Source organism: Zalophus californianus, chromosome 11 (assembly GCF_009762305.2).
Source record: "Zalophus californianus isolate mZalCal1 chromosome 11, mZalCal1.pri.v2, whole genome shotgun sequence".
Classification (NCBI taxonomy): domain Eukaryota; kingdom Metazoa; phylum Chordata; class Mammalia; order Carnivora; family Otariidae; genus Zalophus; species Zalophus californianus.
Genome location: NC_045605.1, coordinates 14,455,540 through 14,473,968, shown reverse-complemented (window position 1 = coordinate 14,473,968; position 18,429 = coordinate 14,455,540). Strand labels below are relative to the sequence as shown.

General features: G+C 54.2%; 1 protein-coding gene across 6 annotated transcripts in view; it reads left to right on the top strand.

Annotated features, from left to right (window-relative positions):
- FXYD6 (FXYD domain containing ion transport regulator 6) overlaps nucleotides 1-18,429 on the top strand; it is a 46,556-nt gene that overhangs the window by 4,898 nt on the left and 23,229 nt on the right. Inside the window, exon 1 of one of the 6 annotated variants that reach the window (XM_027579497.2) lies at nucleotides 10,084-10,247. The exons of 2 other annotated variants lie outside the window; for them this stretch is intronic. The gene's annotated coding sequence lies outside the window, so the exon portion shown is untranslated. Of the gene's footprint in view, nucleotides 1-10,083; nucleotides 10,248-13,517; nucleotides 13,680-18,429 lie in introns of those variants that run through there. 3 more of the 6 variants (XM_027579495.2, XM_027579496.2, XM_027579494.2) reach the window with 3 other exon arrangements.

Below are 18,429 nucleotides of genomic sequence, written 5' to 3'. Positions count from 1 at the left end.
TGCCCCTCAGACATATATTTTTTAAAAAACCTGCCATAACCATGTGAAAAAAAATTATACGAAGATAGGGCCACTTATAACTGGACTCTGCCTTGGTCTAGTGATGGTGGCCAGGGCAGTAGAGGAAATCAGAGAAGGCTTCCTTGAAAAAGGGCTTAGAGCTAAGGTCTGAAGGCTAAGGAGGCCTTAACCAGACAGAGATTAGCAGGACGCATGTTCCAGTGGAGAGAAAGTTTGACATCTCTTTTTCCACCCTCAGTGGGAGCCATCTTGCCAGGAGAATCTCCTGCCATTCCCCACATTCCTGCCTTTCCCCCTTAATTCGCTCTTCTCCCATCTGTTCCCTCCCGAGGCAGGAGGAGCACAGCGTGGAGAATGCAAAGAAGCCCGGAGAGGTTGGAGTCCAGAGAGCGAGGCCGGAGCGTGGGGCCCAAGGGTGCTGAAGAGGAGGCAGGACCTTGTGTCTGAATGCGCCCGTGCCTTTGAGCACACGTGTGACTATCTGAGAGCTATTGGCGGGTGTATGAAGGGGCTGGTTCTTAAAGTGTGGTCCCCTGACCAGAAGCATCAGCATCCCCTTGCGGGGGCGGTGGGGGGAGGCGGTGGGCAGCAGTTTGTGATTTAACCCCTGGCGGTTGAGATTTGCCCATCAGTTTAAAAAGCACTCCCAGAGGACGTGTGTGTCTGAATGCACCTGTGTGGGACAGGCTTTGGGATGTTTGACCTGCAGGTGGAGGTTGGCATGGAGGCATCCTCGTGGCAGGAAACTCACCCCCATCTTCTTCACCTTGTCCTCTCAAAGCACTCCCAAGTCTAGGGCAGGCACTCTGGGCCACGTAGCAGATTTTAAATGACGATGGTAATGATGATAGGCAGATAGGTCTCCAGCTGAGCCCCTGTTTCTCACCAGTTTCTGGGCAGAGCAGCCATGAGGTGCCCTTCTTTTATCACAGACAGAAATCTAATCTCAATGGTGCAGAAAGCAGGAAATTCACAATGGGAGAGCAAGAGAAATGGCCTATTCAGAGTGGAAAAATACCTCCCTGCACAGCCCCTAAGCCGATGGCCAGGGCAAAGAGAACAATTTCCCGCCTATCCCTGGCTAACGGCTCTGGTGTGCAGGGAGAGACAGAGAAGGCGAGGCAGGTGCCAGGGCCTGGGCCCCACACAGGGCAGGGCTTGCGGGTGGCTGGTGGCTGTGAGAAGGTGTCCTTGCATCATAGGATCATGCACGGTGGGAGCCCCGGGGAGCGGAATCTCCTCCTGGGAAGAAGGGGCCAGAGTGCCTGAAAACCAAGCACTAAGGTTGTATCTTCACCAGACGAAACCCCAAATGAGTACCCGATTTGCACCCAGGTTCGCGTCCTGGCTCTGCCGCTTATCAACTTGGCGACTCTGAGGAAGTTGCTTCATTTCTTTCAGGCTCAGTTTCCCTGTCTCGGAAATAGGGGTGATGGATCATAGGGTCTGCTTCGCAGGGCTGATCTTTGGATTAAGTGAGGTGATGCATGTGAACTCATTAGCCCTGTGCCAGCCATACGGGAAATGCTCACTTCAACTTGGCGGTGCCTTGACATGCAGTTCCCTGGCTCTGCAACCTGAGCCAGCTCAGGGAGATCAGATGGGTTGATCAGGGTCCCCCAGACACAGGGTGGGGCCAGTGACGCTTGCATCCCTCCCAGAGCACCCAGGATCCTGGTGGTCTGCAAAGGTGTCAAGGTCAGATGCAGGGGGCATGTTACATGGCGACCTGACTTGTTCCATGCCTGGCATTTGGTAGAGTCATAGTGGGTGTTGGCTAAAGATAGGATTCTATCTTGAGGCTGGTCAAAGTGGGTTTAGCGAGGACAGGGAAGTCAAGAAAGGATTATCGATCGAGCAGTTGCCATTGCTAGGCAGCACGTACTTTCTGAGGGTTAGCTCGATCGGTCCCCACAAGAACCCTATGGAATAGAGAGTGGCATTAATACCATCTTCCCAGAGAGGAGAGGGACACTCAGAGAAGTCAGGTGACTCATTCAAGACCAGCAGTCCTGGATTCTAATTCGCGGCTCCCCATGCTCACCCTACCAGCCTCTTACTCCTTTTCCAAAGGAATCTGCTCTTCCGTGCGGAACCTGCAGACAGAGTTATCGATTCAACCGCTGAGTGAGAATTATTTGCCAAAGAAAGAAATTGACCAGCCTCACTCGTTTGGCCCATTCTGACCACAAAGGTAGTTCTTCCGTCTGCTTGGCCTTGACCTCTCCTATCACAAGCAAAATCCCTTCTCTTTTGTTCAGTTCTCAGCACAGGGCAGCTGGGAACACTTAAGTTACGTGCTCTGTGCAAGGCAGCTCTTAGGAAAGAATAGGAAGCTAAAAATAAACCCACTTGGGTGGTGTCTCTCGGGCCTCCTCTAGTGATAAAGCTGGGGGCTGGACTCTGAGGGGAGAGAGAGGGGGAGAGAGCAGAGTTCTGACAGCAGATTCAGAAGCCTTGGCCTCACAGATAGGGTTTTCCAGTTCATAGAGCTGTCTCCCAGGCCCTGGTCAGCTTTCTTAGTAGCCCAGCGGGGTGGGTGGGGGCTCAGGAAGTCTGTGCCGTGGGCCCTCCCCTTTGGGCAGCCGCCAGTCCTGTCTCCCCTCCGCGGGTGGAGGAACCAGATAAGAAAACAGACCCTAGATGGACTCTTGTAAATCCCTGTTCCTTCCCAGCAGGCCTTTCTGAACCTGCCAAGTAGATCAGACTGTACCGCCCACGTGTCTCATTGCCACCTCCGTGCCTGGGTTTGCTCCTTTCCTGCCTCAGACCCCCATCCTTCTCCTTCAGGGTCAACTCTTTTAGGAAGGCAGCCCAGATGAATTCCACCTTTTATTCTGATCTTTCTCTTACTCTGGATACTCTTGGGATGTTCACCTTAATAGGGACATTAATAATTGGTACTCACACGTACAAGGCTTAGTTAATATTTTAAGATAGTTACCATGCATTTAAGAAAGCATCTGTTTTTCTCAGTCCTCAGGACCCAGAAATCCTGAGAGATAGACGGGCAAGGGAAAGAGTGGGCCAGTACTGAGGAGACCTTGCTCTGGTCCTGACTGGGCCACAAACAAGCTAGGTGACTTTGAGTCAGTCAGTTCCCCTCTCTGGGCCGTGGGCTCCCAATTTGCAAAACATCCTCTAAGGCCTCATCCGGTTCAGAGAGCCCGTGGCTCTGTTCAGGGCTCTGTGCACAGAGCTCTCTGGTGCCCTGTTTCTTCCAAGATGTGGCCTTATCTCTCTTACCACGTGTGTCCCTGGCCTGGGTTCCTGCAGCTCAGACGCACTGTGCGCTCTAGGACTTCAGACCCACTGAGTCTGTGAGCCACGAATGAAGCCGTCCACGGGAGAAGTCACGGGGAGGCTCAGCTCTTTCCCCGGCCCTGGGCAGGTGCTGTTAAAAAGCTGATGCCCAGGTCCTGTTTCTGGGAGAACTCTCCTGGGAGAGCACTCTTCCAGAAGAGAATTCTCCTGGGAGAATCAGATTCATGGGTCTGGGGTGGGCCCCAATCACCTCGCTTGAGTCATCTATTGCTGCAAAACAAAATGCTCCCAAACTTGATGGCTTACAAAACAACCACCATTTTATTTACTCAAGATCTGAGGAGTAGGGGCTGGGATGGGAACGTTGACGGTGGCTTCAGTCCTCTCTCCATGTTCTCTCTCTCTCTCTCTCTCTCTCCAGCAGGGTAGTCTAACTTCTTCTAAGGTGGCTGGCTTCCAAGAGGTGGCGTGCCAAACATTGAAGGCAGAAGCTGCAGCTCTTTTAAGGCCCCATCTAAAAAGTTATACGGCGATCATTCTACCTCTTTCTGTTGTTCAAACTAAGTCCCACGGCCAGCCCAGATTCCAGGGAGGAGAGACAGGTGCCGCCTCGCAGTGGCCGGCGCTGCAGAAGAGCCTGTGGGATGGGAGATACCATCGAGGCCATCTTTGGAAACACAACTTACCATAATTTAAGAGCAGTCTCCAGATGCATCTGCTGTGGCCCATGTCCCCGGAAGCCTGCTTTCCACCTCTCCCTTTTGTTTGCCTGTCAGACGAGGCAGCCTCAGATGGCCTCACAGCACTGGTCTAGGGGGTCTTGTTCTCGATGCACATTGGTTTTCTCTGTCAGTATCACTCTAATCTTTTGCATTAGTAAATACTGATTATCCACCTATTATATTGGCAAGTGTTGGAGACCAGGTGTTAAAAGCATAAAATAAGAAAAAAAAAAAAAACCTTAAAAACATCCCCGAACAAAACAAACAAACAAAAAACATAAACTAGACATCCTTCCTATCTTCAACTTACTCACCATCCAGGAGCAACCCACTTAGGTGATTGCCCCAGTCACATCATTGCAACCCTCCTGCTGACTGGGGAGCTGAGGTTCTGAGTTAAACTTAGGAAGACGATTGTGGACTCTCTTTTAAACAATGTGCTGGGAAGGAGTTGTGTTCAAGGGCTATATAAATGTTTAATATTAGAGTGAATGGCCAGAATGGTGAGTGTTTTATGCCCATTGCCTCCCACCAGCCACACCTAAAGTCCATAAAGGCCTGAAAGATGAAAATCAATAGAGATAATGCTTTAAATGGTGGACATCAAACATGCCTTTGGTCCGAGAGGCAATTACGTGAACAACAACATCAAAGAGAGAACGGAATGATAGGAGGGTTGAGAGAGATGGAGAAGTCAATGAACCCAAGGGTCCATTATAAACAGACAAGAGAGGTAGTGTCCCCACGACTGCAAGTGGTCTGCTGACCTGTCCGGTGTCCCTCTTGGAAGCCCATTGCCATCAGAAATGAGCCCCTTTCCCAAGACAGGCCGGGCACAGCCCCAGGATGCCGGGCCTGCCTGTTTCTTGGGAGAAATGCAGCTTTATCTACAGGCACTGAGTTTGCCCTGCACGGAAGTTGCTTTCCCCTCACAGCAATTAGTCTTCAGGCTTCACACAACACTCTGCTATAAAGTTCAGCCCCCTGCCAGCCCCAGATCATTTTTATTGCTCCCCTCAACTCTAGCTTAGGCTTTGGGGTGGGGGTGGGAGTGGGGGATGCAAAAGAGAAAAAGTGGATGCAAGTCTTTCTTGCCTGGATGCGTGACTGGGCTAGTGGGTCATTGTCTGGTTGCAGGGCTGGTCGAGAGACTGAATGGGGGTGCCTGCTGGGTCCCCATGGTTCTTCCTGGCTCAAAAACTCAGCTACAGCCTCTGTTCTGAGCCTGGATCCAGGGGGCTGAAGAAAGTATATGATGAGAAACAGGTGCCTCTCCCCACAAACGTTGGCTCCAGGCACTCCGGGAGGGGTGGGGAGTTCAGACGCCTGCTTATGCTAACAGGCTGTCAGCTTCTCTGTGCATGGGGAAAGCAGAAACACGAAGCTATTCTGGTCGCGTCTAGGGAGCCATTATGTATTGAATTTCCAACGTCATTATCTCCAAAGGGCAACATTGCTCGTTTTCTCCCATTTGCATTCACTGGGAAAAGACAAATGGGTGCATATTTGTGGAGTGGAAAGGCGGGGGGGGGGGGTGCGGGGGGGGGAGGAGTAATCATGTGCTCAATTTGGACAACCAGTAGCTCTGGAAGAGGCATGCTCATAATTAGAGATTGGCACCTTGAGGTGACACTTCACACTCACACGGCAAGTTTAAATTAATCAGGCAGAATTAGTTCTCTAGACTAATGGCGCTGGGGTGGATTTTTCACTTAGAAACAAATCTCATGCATGCTCTGGCGTGCCTTGTTTCCTGACATATGTTATAGTTTTCCTGTGGGAAGAGAGGGTGAAATTTTATTTCCGACCTCCCCCACTCTGCCTGTCTTTGCATTCTTCCCTTCTCAAAATCCAGATCCTGCTATAAGGATGGCTAAGGAAGGGGGGACTCTGGGGGGGCCGGCTCCAGGAAGAGAGGTGCTGGGATTGGCGTGTGTCAGGTGTGGGCTAGTGTAAACGGCAGGTAGGGGTCTTCCAGGTGAGGAAGCTTCACTTGTGCTGAATTTCTGCTTTCTCATGATGCAAGCCTGTCCTTCCGAGCCGTTCCATCCTATTCGTACGAGTTAGGACTGTGCAGGCTGCATGGAACAGAAAACCAGCTACAGGACATTTCTGTAACGGGGGCTGAATTTTCTCAGGTGACAAGAACTCTGGAATGCAAGATGGCTGCTCTACCTCCAGGCATCACATTCATATTTCTGACAAAAAATGGATGAGGAGGAAGAGGAGGAGAAGTAGGAGGGAGAAGAGAAAGTGTTCAAGATGAATCTGGAGAGGCTGGCTGGGACACAATCACGCAGGGTGGTGGGAGCTACAATTCCCTTGAATTCAACTAGTTATAGATGGGTCACCAGGCAAGACACTGGGGTTTACAAATGGAGTGAGAGCCCAGGCTGCCCCCAAGGACTTCCCATTCCATTAAGGCCACACACAGGCAATTATACATAGTAAAAGCCAGACGATGACATGCACCATTATAAATGCAGAGGCACAACACCATTCATGACAGCAGGACAAGACGGCCTTAATTTCAATAAGGTGATGTTTGGATTTAGCTTTGTAGAGTAGGTAGAATTCTCACAAGGGGAGAAGAGAAAGAGGGGATGTTTTAAGCAGAGAAACTATATGAGCAAAGATTGGGGGCAGGCAAGCAGGCAGCATATTCAGATCACTGTGAGCGGCCCTCTTGGGCTGGGGGACGAGTATTTGTAAGGATTGGGGTGACAGGGGTGGGGATGGGATGGGGAAGGCCGAGCAAAGAGTGGGGTCAGGAGGTGAAGCACAGAAGATAGGTGGGTACTGGGTTTTAAAGACTGGACATTGTATTAAGAAGTTGGACTGTAGCATGTAGAAAACACGGAGCTGCTGAAGGTTTGAGTCACATCCGAGCAGCAGAGACCAAAGACCTGATAGCACAGGGGGTGGGGAGACTAAGGCAGAGTCTCCAGCAGGAATCTAGCAGCAGAGAGGCCTGATCTAGAACAGAAGCAGTGCGGGGAGAGGAGTGAGGATGGTATATGCCTTCCCGGGTGAGTGACTGGGTGGGGGCAGTGCCATTGAGGAATTCAAGAAAGACACAGGAGGGGAAGCACTTTTGGGGTGTGGGGAGAGTCGAATGATGGATTCAGCACGAGCAGTGCTGGGTCCCTGGGGATTACTCCTCTAGGTCTCTGGGGGTGAGGACCAGGCTGGAGAGTGCGGGGCCATCAGCCCTAAGCAGATGGCAAAACCATGGTTGTGGATTGGCTGGTCCAGGAACTGTGTAAAGCAACAAAGTTCCCCACGTGAGCTGCTTGAGGGAGAAGTCGGAGGGGTTCAAGAAAGACAGGTCAGGGAGGGCAGAAGGGACCAGGTTCAAGGAGCAGTTCGGAAGTGAGCAAGCTCTTTCAGACAAGGAGTTAAGAAACGGTTCTCTCCTGGGGTTTGGGGGCTCAGCATTTGGCTGGGGGGAGGCGGTACATTCGAATTTGTACAAAGCGAAGTGAGTGCGAGTGGATTGAAAGTAGCAGTTGGTGGGCAGACTGATGCTTCAGTCTGCACCGAGGATGAAATGGTACCCCAAAAGCCACCTTGGAGGGTTACCTGCTAGGAGAGGCAGGGGGTCTCTCCCCAAGACTTCTGGTCTTGCCCCTTTAATTTTCCCTGCTGGCCCTCTACTTTCAGTCAGTCGGTCTGCAGCTCTGTGCCCCGGTGCTGACATGCTGGAAGACTATTTTTGCCATAGTGCCTGGGGACGAGGTGAGTGCTACCCGCACGGGGTTTTAGTGTTTAGTAGCACAGCTGTGAGTTACTTAGCTCAGCCCAAGCTTTAAAGCATGGAGCCGTCCCTCGTGCTCCCAACAGTTAGGCTATCCTTCTGAGCCTTAGGTCTTTTCATGGCTCCAATTCTGTCCGCCTGGGGAGCGTTTTAGAGACGGTTTCTAGCCTTTCTTGTCCTACTTACACCATGGCTGTGCGCCCCTGCCCCAGCTCTCTCTCTCTCTTTGCTCCCAGGGCCTTTAGAGAAGCCACGTTCTCTTCATTTGGGGGCCAGGCCTGTTTTGCACCTTCACGTTAGCATTGCTCTCCTCACAGCCCCTGACCCGTCACCGTGGGGTCCCCCTACATCCTAAGCCAGCCACTCCCCAGTTCTTGCTTGCAACAGTTTTCCTAATGCCCTTCAGTGGCTTCCCATTGTCCTGAGGATAAAAGCTGGATTCACCCAGGAACTACCAGGCCTGCCTGGTCTAGCATCTGTTTCCTACCCCAGCCTGTCGCCCCCTGCTCGAGGGCCACAGTGGCTCCTTCCATGCCATGCCCCTGGTGAGCAGAGCTAACAGCTTCGTCCAGGAAGTAATCTCGCCAAACACCTTGGAATTTTCTGCCGGGAAAGGGGCTGCTACTCCAGGTGACTTGGCTTTGGGGTTCCTTTTTTCCCCAAACAGGCTTGCAAAGCCTGGGTTTGATGTGTCCCCACCAGGAGGAACCCCAAAGAGCAGCAACAGAGAAATGGCCAAAAGGCAACATTCAAGGTCATCTGGGAGGGATTAATCTGCTTGCCCAAGGACGTGGGTCTACCAAGTGGTGTGGTTTCGTCTCTCTCACCACCTAACGCAAAGGAAGAGGGAAGACAGCTGTCACCAAGTCTTCCCTTGTGGAGAAAAAGGCAGGGACAGAAAGGTGACTCGGTCTGTGTCAAGTCCCATGGATTGGCAAGATTGCAGCCAGGCTTAGAGCTTTAGCTTTCAGAGCTATCCACAGAACTTGGGGACTGTCTCAGAACCATGTCCATTTTGTCCAAGGTCCTGTGCTCAATGGGTCAGAACTGTCGTCCTGTTGGTCTCCCTTGGGCTACCTACTTGTTCTCAGTAGCCACTTAGGGCTTCCAAATCTGTGCAAAGCCTTTTTAAATTCATGATTACCTTGGGGTTTTGAGACCTGATCATTTGTTAAAATAATCAAATCATCTAGGGTTAGAGCTAGAAGTGGCCTTAGGATTATCTAGTCTGCTTCTTTTCGCAAATAAAAACACTGAGGCTGAGGGTTGGGGGTGTTAGAGGTAGGGCTGGGCCCCTTCCCGGCGGTACCCCTGGTCCCAGGGTTGGGGGTCTTCAAGGAAGTCCCTGTGGCCCTGTCTAGGTGTGGATAATTACAGTGTCTATCAGGAAACACCCCTCATCCTGTCCGCCCCGGTCCTGGCTCAGCCTGGGCAGCCTCGTGGCAGGCAGCATGGCGTCCTGGCTACCAACCGAGTGGTCAGGTTTTGCTGTGTTTCTGTGGTCTCTGCCAGCCCCTGACTCGGCCCCTTCCTACAAGCCCTGCTCCTCTGGGTGGCCGCGGTTTGTTGAGCACTTCCTCTGAGCTCCTGGGCTCAGCCTCCCTGGAAGTGAGTGTTCCCACAGCCATTGTCGCCTGTGAGGAAACTGAGGCGCAAGAGCTTCCTTTAGCCATTGGCTCAAGGTTACATCACAGGTTGACGTGCAGAGCCAGGATTTGCATCTTGAAATTCAACTGTCATCTTAAATTTGGAGGCTGAGGTTGGGGGTGGGAGGCAGGATTGCGACCCGGCAGGGCCAGGATGAGGGGCTCTGGAAAGGGGGTTCTGGGCAGCACACCTGTCAGTCGGGTGAGCCCCCCACCCCTGGCTCTAGCTGGAAATGACAACTACAACCAGAGCGCGCTCACGCGCCCACGACACAGCCATTCATGCTTCGGGTACACATTCCCCTTAATTGCCAAGCCTCCCAATTAACGTGGGTTGCTGTGTCTGGTGCTGGGTTATTTTCCCGTTCCCCTCAGTTTACTACTTTGGAGAGACACTAGCTCTGTCATTGTGTTTGTCTCGCTGCCTTCCCACCCCTCCCCAGAGGGAAACCAAAAAGCAGCGGCTGGTGGCAAATCCGGGGCGCGGGCCCGCCCCCTCGGCGGCAGTCTCCTGTTGCTTCTGGAGCCGGCCCGCCCTTGGAGACGCGGCCCCCCTCACCCTCCCAGGAGCGCGGAGCAGAGGGGCTGCGCGTGCGACGCCAGCCGGTGACACGGCGGCGGCCCGTCCCCGAGCCCGGCCCGGCCGAGCCCCGCCCCCCTCTCCCACCCCCGCGGGCCGCGCGGCTGCCGCCGGCCCGCCCCAGCCCTGCGCAGGAGGGGAGGCGGGAAACACGCGAGAGCCTCGCCCACCGCCCTGCCCCCAGCCCCGCCACTCCCAGGCGCCTCGGACTCCGTGCGTCCTCCGGGGATTGTCTGCGAGGGGCCCGCGCTGTGCAGGTAAGGCGGCGGCGCGGGAGGCAAAGTTGGGCTCTTCTTCCGAGGAGGGCGCGAGGCCGGGCGCCGGGAGCTGCCGGGTTTTGTTTGTTTCGGTGGGTGTGAGCGGCCCTCGCGGGCCCCGGGCGGCCCGGGCGGCGGAAACGCGCCGGGGGCTGTAAACGCGGAGGTGGGCGTCGGAAGGGGAGCGCGGCAGCCTTGGGGAAGCCGGCCGTGGCGGTGAGGGCGAAGCTGGTGGCCGGCAGCGCGCTGGCCACTGCCTGGGGCTCGGAGCTACGGTGTTTTGAGAAAGGGAAGGGGCAGCTCCCACCCTGTCTCCAGCGGGAGTTTCCCCTTTGTTACTGGGAGGCTGTGGACACTTGAGCGTGGGCATGTGAACACGGGGAGGTGGCTGGATGTGGGTATAGACACACCAGCGATAGAAAATGGGGCGGCTGGTTTGGTGTTGGGGGCCATGGGAGCTGAGGCTGGGCGGTGGGCAAGGGGATGGGGAGAAGGTAAAGAAGGGCTGGGGTTCCAGAGCCTGGGATTCATGAGAATGTCTGCATTGGTTGTTTTTGTTTTTTTGCTCCTTGTTTATCCAGTCCTGTTTTCTTCCAGGGGGCCTCCCTGATCCCTCATTCTCCCCTTTCCTCATGCCCAGCCCCCCTGGCAGAGCCTCCCCCATTGTGTCTTGCTGGGCTTCCATGGACACTTGGAAGAGCAGCCCCGGCTCCCGGTGCTTGCTTCTGGCTCTTACAAGTGGTGGCTGTTAGAGAAAGCACCCGAGGGTGGGAGCAGCTGAGCTGGAGAACGGGCCTGGTCAGGCCCCTGCCGCCAACCCCCAGACATGGGGGGCTGGCCGCTGAGCCTTCTGGCCTCTGTCTCCACTTCCTTTGTCTCCTGGGCGTTGCGCCCTCCGGCTGGGCCCGCATTTCCAGGTTTGGAGATGGATCAGTGGGCAGCCCATGTCCTCTATGCAAGAACCCCCACCCTGGGGGCCCAGCGCCCTCAGATTGTGGATGTGTGTCTCTGTTTCTGCAACTTAGCCTTTTGCACGTGACCTCCCTGGTAGTTGCCATGGAAACTCCTCTTCAATTCCCAGCCTCCCTTCCTTTTCCTGCCCATTCCTCACCTCCATATCTCCTCCCCTCCCCCCAACATGGTTGCCTGGTTACTGGTTATCCGTGGCTTCTCTGGTTGGAAGACCCTGGACAGCTAGCTCCCACACGGGACTGCGGTGGCCGTGTACCCACTCCATTCTTCCCCACAACACGTCACAAATGTGCCCCTAACACTCCAAACACATATATGTGCATACCACATTACATACACTGGCACACACACACAATGCATTCTGTTGCACCACACACTCCATCAACACATTACACATACACATATATCATACCACAAATAACACACTGAATTCACCGTACATAGACCAAAAGGGACCATAGCACCCTCAGTGTCACGCACACCACCCTGCCATCCCTCTGTGTATGCTCACACACACGCGCACACGTACACATGCACAGGACTTCTAAATAGGTCTCAAGCTGGAAGAGAGAGGGCAGTTTTCTGCCTCATCTAACTCTGTGCCGGGGAGTGTATGTCGGGGAAGGCTCAGGAGGGCCAGAAGGAAGACATCTCCCCAGGAACCCTGTGGAGGAAGGTAGAGAGAAATGCGCTTCTAGATTCCCTCAACGAGGAGTCCCTCTTCTAGGTCCTCAACTCAAGAGGTTGAGCACAGATCAGAACTTCAGTCCCTCCGCTGCTGCTTTCTCCCTGCCCTGACCCCGAGAAAACCTGAGGCTCCTGGCCCCAGCTGGCTATCTCCTCTCAGCCCCCGAGTCTTCCTGGCTAATGGGATCCGGCAGCTCTGGGACCAGTAGAAGGCTCAGAGCCTCCACAAGGGAGGGAGGACGGGTTGTGGCTGAGCAAGAGAGCAAAGGGGGTGGGACAGGGCAGGGAGAGGACACGGAGTGGAGACGAGGCAGGGAGGAGAGGGAAGCCAGAAAGAGCAGGAAAGAGAGGAGTTAGGCAATAAGATGGTACGAGTTGGGCCCTCTGCTCCCGTTGGGCTTCTGGCCACCCTCTCTCCTGTAGGCCCATTTTCCTGCTTCCTGTGGCTCCTCCAGCCATGTCTGCATCTAGGAGAAGGAGCCCGTTCGCAAAGGGCTCTTGCATTGCTAGGGCTTCTCCGGAACACGTGGCTTCTATGGTGTTTGGGTGGTAGACACCAGAGGGAAGGATGGCCTTCCTGGCCTCTGGACCCTTTGGACTGACAGAGGGTCCATTTCAATCATTCAGTGAACTGTTTTAAGTACCTACCAGGTGTTAATCGCTGGGGACACTCGGGTGAGGAAGCAGAGAATCCTCGATTTCTCAGAGCCAGAGGGGCCTTGAGGGAACATGCACTCAGGACATCACGTAGTGATCACGCACCCAGTGGTGGCTGAGGCCTTCTGGCTGCTCAGCCGGGATTTGTGACACACACTCCCATCCCATGTCTCTTGTCTTTTTTTCTCTCTTGCCAGCTGTCCTCTGGGGACTGAGATATCCCTTCCAAATGCCCAAGGTGGGTACCCTAGTGAGCAAAGAGCCTGCTCCACGATACTGACTTGGAGGGTGTGGCAAGGAGAGGGCGGGGACAAAGAGCTGTTCCTTAGGCTCTGAAAGCTTCCCACAGCCTCAGGTGAGCCAGCCCAGCTGGATCCGCCCTAAATCAGAGCACACACTCCCCGGCTCCCCAGCCCTGTTGGACTTAGCTGGCTGCCATCTGGAGGGCAGACTGTGCCAGGCAGCCCCCAGGACTCACTGTCTAACAAATCACCCACCCACGTCTGCCCCAGCGCCCGAGCGCCCTGGAGGAAGCAAAGCAGTCTTGACAGGCACAGTCCCTGGAGGCAGAGAGCCTGTGGCAACAAGGCTCTGAGCCCGGAGGCACAGACCCAGGTTCTAGTCCTGGCTCTGTTCCAAGGGCAAGTGCATTCATTCCACAGATACCCTTTTGGACGCAAACGGAGCTTTTCGGGGAAGTCAGAAATGGTTTAGATTGATTTCAAGCAGGTGAAAGCCTCCACAATTTTAGACCTGTTTCTACATCTGTCAATAAGGGGGTTAGATTCCATGATTTCTAAAGCATTGCTTCCTCTAATTTTTTGTAGATTATACAGTCTTGAGAGAGAAGAACCCTTTTCTCTCCAGGTGCCAAATTGTATTCATTATTTCATAATACAGGGGTTGCAGCTGAGCTGAGCAGGAAAGGGGCTGGTCTCTGGTTCCTTTGGACAAAGCCTCCCCTTGCAGCCGGTCGGACAGGAGGTGCTCCAGAAGCTGAGCCCGGGTTTTCTTCCCTCTGGCTGCGGGAGCCAGCCCCTCCTAGACATTGGTCTACCTGTTTTGTTCTGCCAGGATGCAGACAGGCTGGGAAGAGCGGTGAAAGAGCTGGCCTCGGTGAGGATGAGATCCAGGGCCACTGGTCTTGGGTCTGTGAAATCCCGGGGAGGGAGAACCTTTGGCCAGCTGGTAACTGTGGTTGGAGGAGCTGAACGGGGCCCTCTGTCCCTGATGAGCAGCAGAATATCTCTGGCCCAGACGAAAGCCTGGAACCAGTTTGGCAGTATCCTCTCTGCTCTGGAATAGGAGGGAGGAGGGAAGACCTTGACCTGGGCAAGTATGAAGTCAGCTTGGAGCCCACACAGGAACACATTTGTTACAAAGATATTCAGGGCAAGGGGGAGGGAGCATGAAGTCCAGGAAGGGGGCTAGGGCCCTGGGGACCAGGCTGGGCCATCGGAATGTGGCTGTTCCCGCTGCTTAGAACATCTGATTTGGGCCAGAGGGGGCGGAGAAGGAGGGAGTTGGAATGACAGTGACCCCCACACAACCGGAGGGCAAAGCCAGGCTCCGAAGAGACCAGATTACTTCACGGCCTCCTTTAAGCAAATGACCACTGAGTCCCTTGGATGCGTTAGGCTGGGTGGGCGTCTCAGGGCCCAGCGGAGCTGTGAAATGGCAGTCTCCCACTCCCAGAGCCCTACTGCTCAGCTGGATCGGTTGCTTTACCCTGTCCCTTCCTCCCATCCAGAATCCAGATGGCTCTGCGACCTTCCTCCGCAGGAAGGGCCTGGCACTCATGCACATGTGGGCTCACACGTGCACACACTCCCTTTCTGACACATACCTAACCTTCCATCCCTCGCCCGCACACCCTCTCACCTCGCCCAGCTGCAGTCTCGCACCCAGACCGTTGTGACGGCCCCTTCTCTCGCCCTGTTGGCCCCGATCCACTTTCCCAGTCATCCCGTGGACGGGGTCCAGCTACGTCACACCTCCCTCCACTCTCCCTTGTCCGTTAACAAGGACAGGTGCCGGGCACCGGCGCTCAGGCCCCGGTAACCTCGCTGCAGCCATGCTCCCAGCACCGTCCCCACATGGTCACCCCTGGCCTTGCATTTGCCTCCCGTCTGCCTACACTCAGGCCCTGCCCGGGATGAGGCCTCGCGCTGGCCCCGCAGAGCAGGGGCTCGTGGCCTTGGGAGACACACGGACTTGGGTGCTAGTCTGGGTTCTGACGCTTCCTAGTTTTCTTGACTTTTAAGCCTCGGTTTCCTTATCTGTCAAGTGAGTATGAGGATAATTGGGGCGAGCTCTGTAAGGTGCTGAGCGTGGCGCCTGGCATTTAGCGAATAGTAGGTATTAGCTGTTGTGATGACGATGACAGTAATGACATTATTATTATGAGAACGGAGTAACTGTTATTATATCAGCCTTCGAGGCTCCTCTCAAGTGCTCATTCTTTCAAATAGTTTTTCCGAATTCCCAGTAAACAGAAATACTTTCCTCCTCCCCGGCCTGCTGAACTCCCTGATAATTCTTCTCCGAGAGTGGGCGGCCCACTGTGCATCCATTTTAGTGACTTCCACACATGGCTTCTCCCCCCCCACCTTCCTGACCTCTTCAAAGGCAAGGTCTGTTCCCCACATGGTGCCCGGCATGGTGCTGGACACATGGAGAAAGTCCAGTGAGCATGTGTGAACTGAACATATGGGAAAAAGTCCTCACCCACTGGGAAGCGTGGAAAGCCCACTCGGCCCTCAGAGCTGTCTCCCTGCCTGGCCCTCGCACCCAGGTGCACACCACACACTCCGAAGGCGTGTGCTCCGTTATGCCCAGGGGTCATCTCCCTGTGCCCAGTTCCTTTGGTAGAGTCCAGAAAACAAGAATTTGACCCCATCCGAGGGCTGGAGGATGCTCAAGGTCTGACGTCAGTGGAAGGAAGCTGTTCCATCATTCCATTTGGTGACAGAGCCCCAGAGAGCAGAAATGGGGCAGTGGAAGAGAGAGAGGCACTGAGAGAGGTTTTAAATTCTTTAAAAATCCTATGTAGATGCTCAGGTTGTTCTGAGCTTGGATTGGCTTATAACTACAAGGGATAATGGTCCTGAACACCTTTCCCTGCATCATTGACGTTTCTTGTGCTAAGTGGTAGAGCTCCAGAGATGCCCAGAATGTGCCTCTTTCCCCAAGGAGTCCATAGTCTGATGGGGGAGACACACATGGGAAGGGGTGGGGGTCGTGGTTCAGGGGGAGCCGGGGAAGGAGGACGTGTGGCAGGAGCAAGGGGACAGTGTGTCTCCTGCAGTGGAGGAAAACAAAGTTGGGTAAATCCTCCCCACGTGCACTTGCACCCACCTTCACCATCTGGAGGTAGGGCCAGTTTCCAGGTATGCAGGCCTGTGGGTCAGGGTTTGTCCCCATGCCACTGCCACCATGAAGCAAGGCAACGTGAATACATGAAAAGCACTCAGTAGGCTCAAACACGCAGGCCAGAATTGTGCTTTCCGGGAGCTGGGCTGTTGGGTAGAGCCGTGCAAGGGGGCTGGCCAAGCTGCCTGGTCCTGTGGTCTGCCTGTGGGGTGATGTGGGCCTGGCCCCACGCCTCCAGCTCTGGCAGCTGCTCCGAGTTTCTGTTTCTGCCTCTGGGACTGCTCGTCTGGCCTCTCTTGAAGGGGCCTTTGTCAGCAGGCGTGCGGAGGAGGTGATCCCTTGGCTGGACTGACTCACTCCTGTCTGCCCAGCCTGCTGGGGCTCTGGCCGGGGCTTCTGTGCAGATTCCCTGGAACTGGATGGAGTTCCCCTGGGCGACGGGGCCTGGGCTCCTGTGCTTGCCATCAGCAGGCCGCCGCCCCGCTCCCTGACTCATTTGGGCGGCTTGTGTCACTGGCTGGTGGCAGAGCTGGCCGCACCATCCTGCCCCATGCGCCTGCCTCTGCGGGCTGGTGAGGGCTGGCGTGGCGCCGTGAACACTCACGGCTGGTGCTGACAGTGGGGCGATGGCAGGGCACTGTGCCCCCGCTGGTGGATCAGCTTGGGGTCTTTCCGGAGAACCTTTGAGAAACCAGGCCTGTGTTCGTGATTTGTGAATTCTGTGTCTCCCTTTCTAAGGCAAGGGCCTTATTTCTTTTCATGGTTGGTTCTTTTCTTCCTTTGACCATGTTTCTCTTCCCAGAAGGCACTCCACGTCAAAGGTAACGTGCCTCTGGGTTAAAATAATAGCTCCTCTCTAATATAGGAGCTTTGCCTCTCCCACGCCCCCTGGGCAGCCGGGCTGGATTGGATCCGGGCTCTAGAGAAAGTGCTTTGGGGCAGGGGGACCTGTGGAGCCCTCAGCCTCCCAGCTCTGGGGGCACCGTCCTCCTCCGTGAGTGAAGCAGGGTCCTAGGCTGTGAGCCCTCTGTTCATCAGCCCCTCTTTGGAACTTTGTAAGGGGGCCAGTCATTCCAAGCGAGGTTATTAAACAGAGTAATTGGTGTTTAATGTTTATTTGAGGGGCACTTAAAATGCAAATCAAGGGAACAGGTTGCCTTTTCCTCTGAAGGCCACAGATCCATCAGTGACCTCTGGTTGGACCCAAAGCACTTGTTTTAAGTGCAGCTTTAAAAGCCTTTGCTGGGTTTTGGCTCTATGGTTCTGAACCGTAAAAGCCTAGCTCCTATTAACAGGAGCGTCAGATGCCATGAACAGGGCACAGGGCTCCACGCTGCTTGCCAGGAAGGTGAACAGATGCGCGAGTGATGGGATGGGGCTGGGGGCTATTTTGTTTTTAACTGAACTTAAAATTTTGTATTATTTGTTTTTACAGATTTGACGTTTCTGGGACAGGGTTAGGGTTAGGGTTGCAGAACAATTATACATTTGCAGAAACATTGAGCAGATAGTGCAGGGAGATCCAACATAATCCCCCCTGCACACAGTTTCCCCACTTTTCTTTCCTTTTTTTTTTTAAAGATTTTATTTATTTCACAGAGAGAGAGCATAAGCAGGGGGAGTAGCAGGCAGAGGGAGAGGGAGAAGCAGGTTCCCCTGCAGAGCAGGGAGCCCGATGTGGGACTCCATCCCAGGACCTGAGCTGAAAGCAGACGCTTAAGCACCTGAGCCGCCCAGGCGCCCCTAGTTTCCTCAGGTTTTAACATCTTATGTTCGTGTGGTATGTCTGTCACAGTTGATACATTATTATTAGCTAGAGTCCATACTTTATTCAGAGTTCCTTAGTTTTCCGCCGTGTCCCTCTTCTGTTCCAGGATCCTGTCTGGAGCAGTACATTATGTTTAGTCGTTCTGTCTCTGGCTCTTCTTGGCTGTGACACTTTCTCAGACTAGCCTGGTTTTTGATGACCTTGACGGTTTTGAGGAGGACGGGTCATGTATATTGTAGGATACCCCTCGGGCTTGGATTTGTCTGATGGTTTTCTCATGGTTCGACTGGGCTTATGGGTTTTGGGGAGGAAAATCACGGAGGTGAAATGCTATTTTCATCGTGCCACGTCACCATCAAGGGTACGTACTATCAGCGTGAATCATCACTGTTGATGTTGACAGGACCGGGTTTTCAGTCCCTTTCAGTGACCCCTCCTCCCCCCAAAACTGGCCTCAGCTCTTGCAAGTCATGGGGCAGCACAGAGACTTTTCAGCCAGGGGAGCCTTGTTAAGGAGCGAGCATAAAGCAGAAAGGGCTGCGTGCCAAATCCGTGCTAACGACAGGCAACAGGTGCTCGCCACGTCTGGGGAAAGATGTGTAGAGTTCTGTCCCTAGGCTGCAGTGGTAGTTGGACAAAGACAACTTTCTCAACCTTGGCTGCGCATCAGGGAAGGGCATTCCAAGTGGTGGGAACAGAATACACAGAGGCCGGGAGATCAGTGCA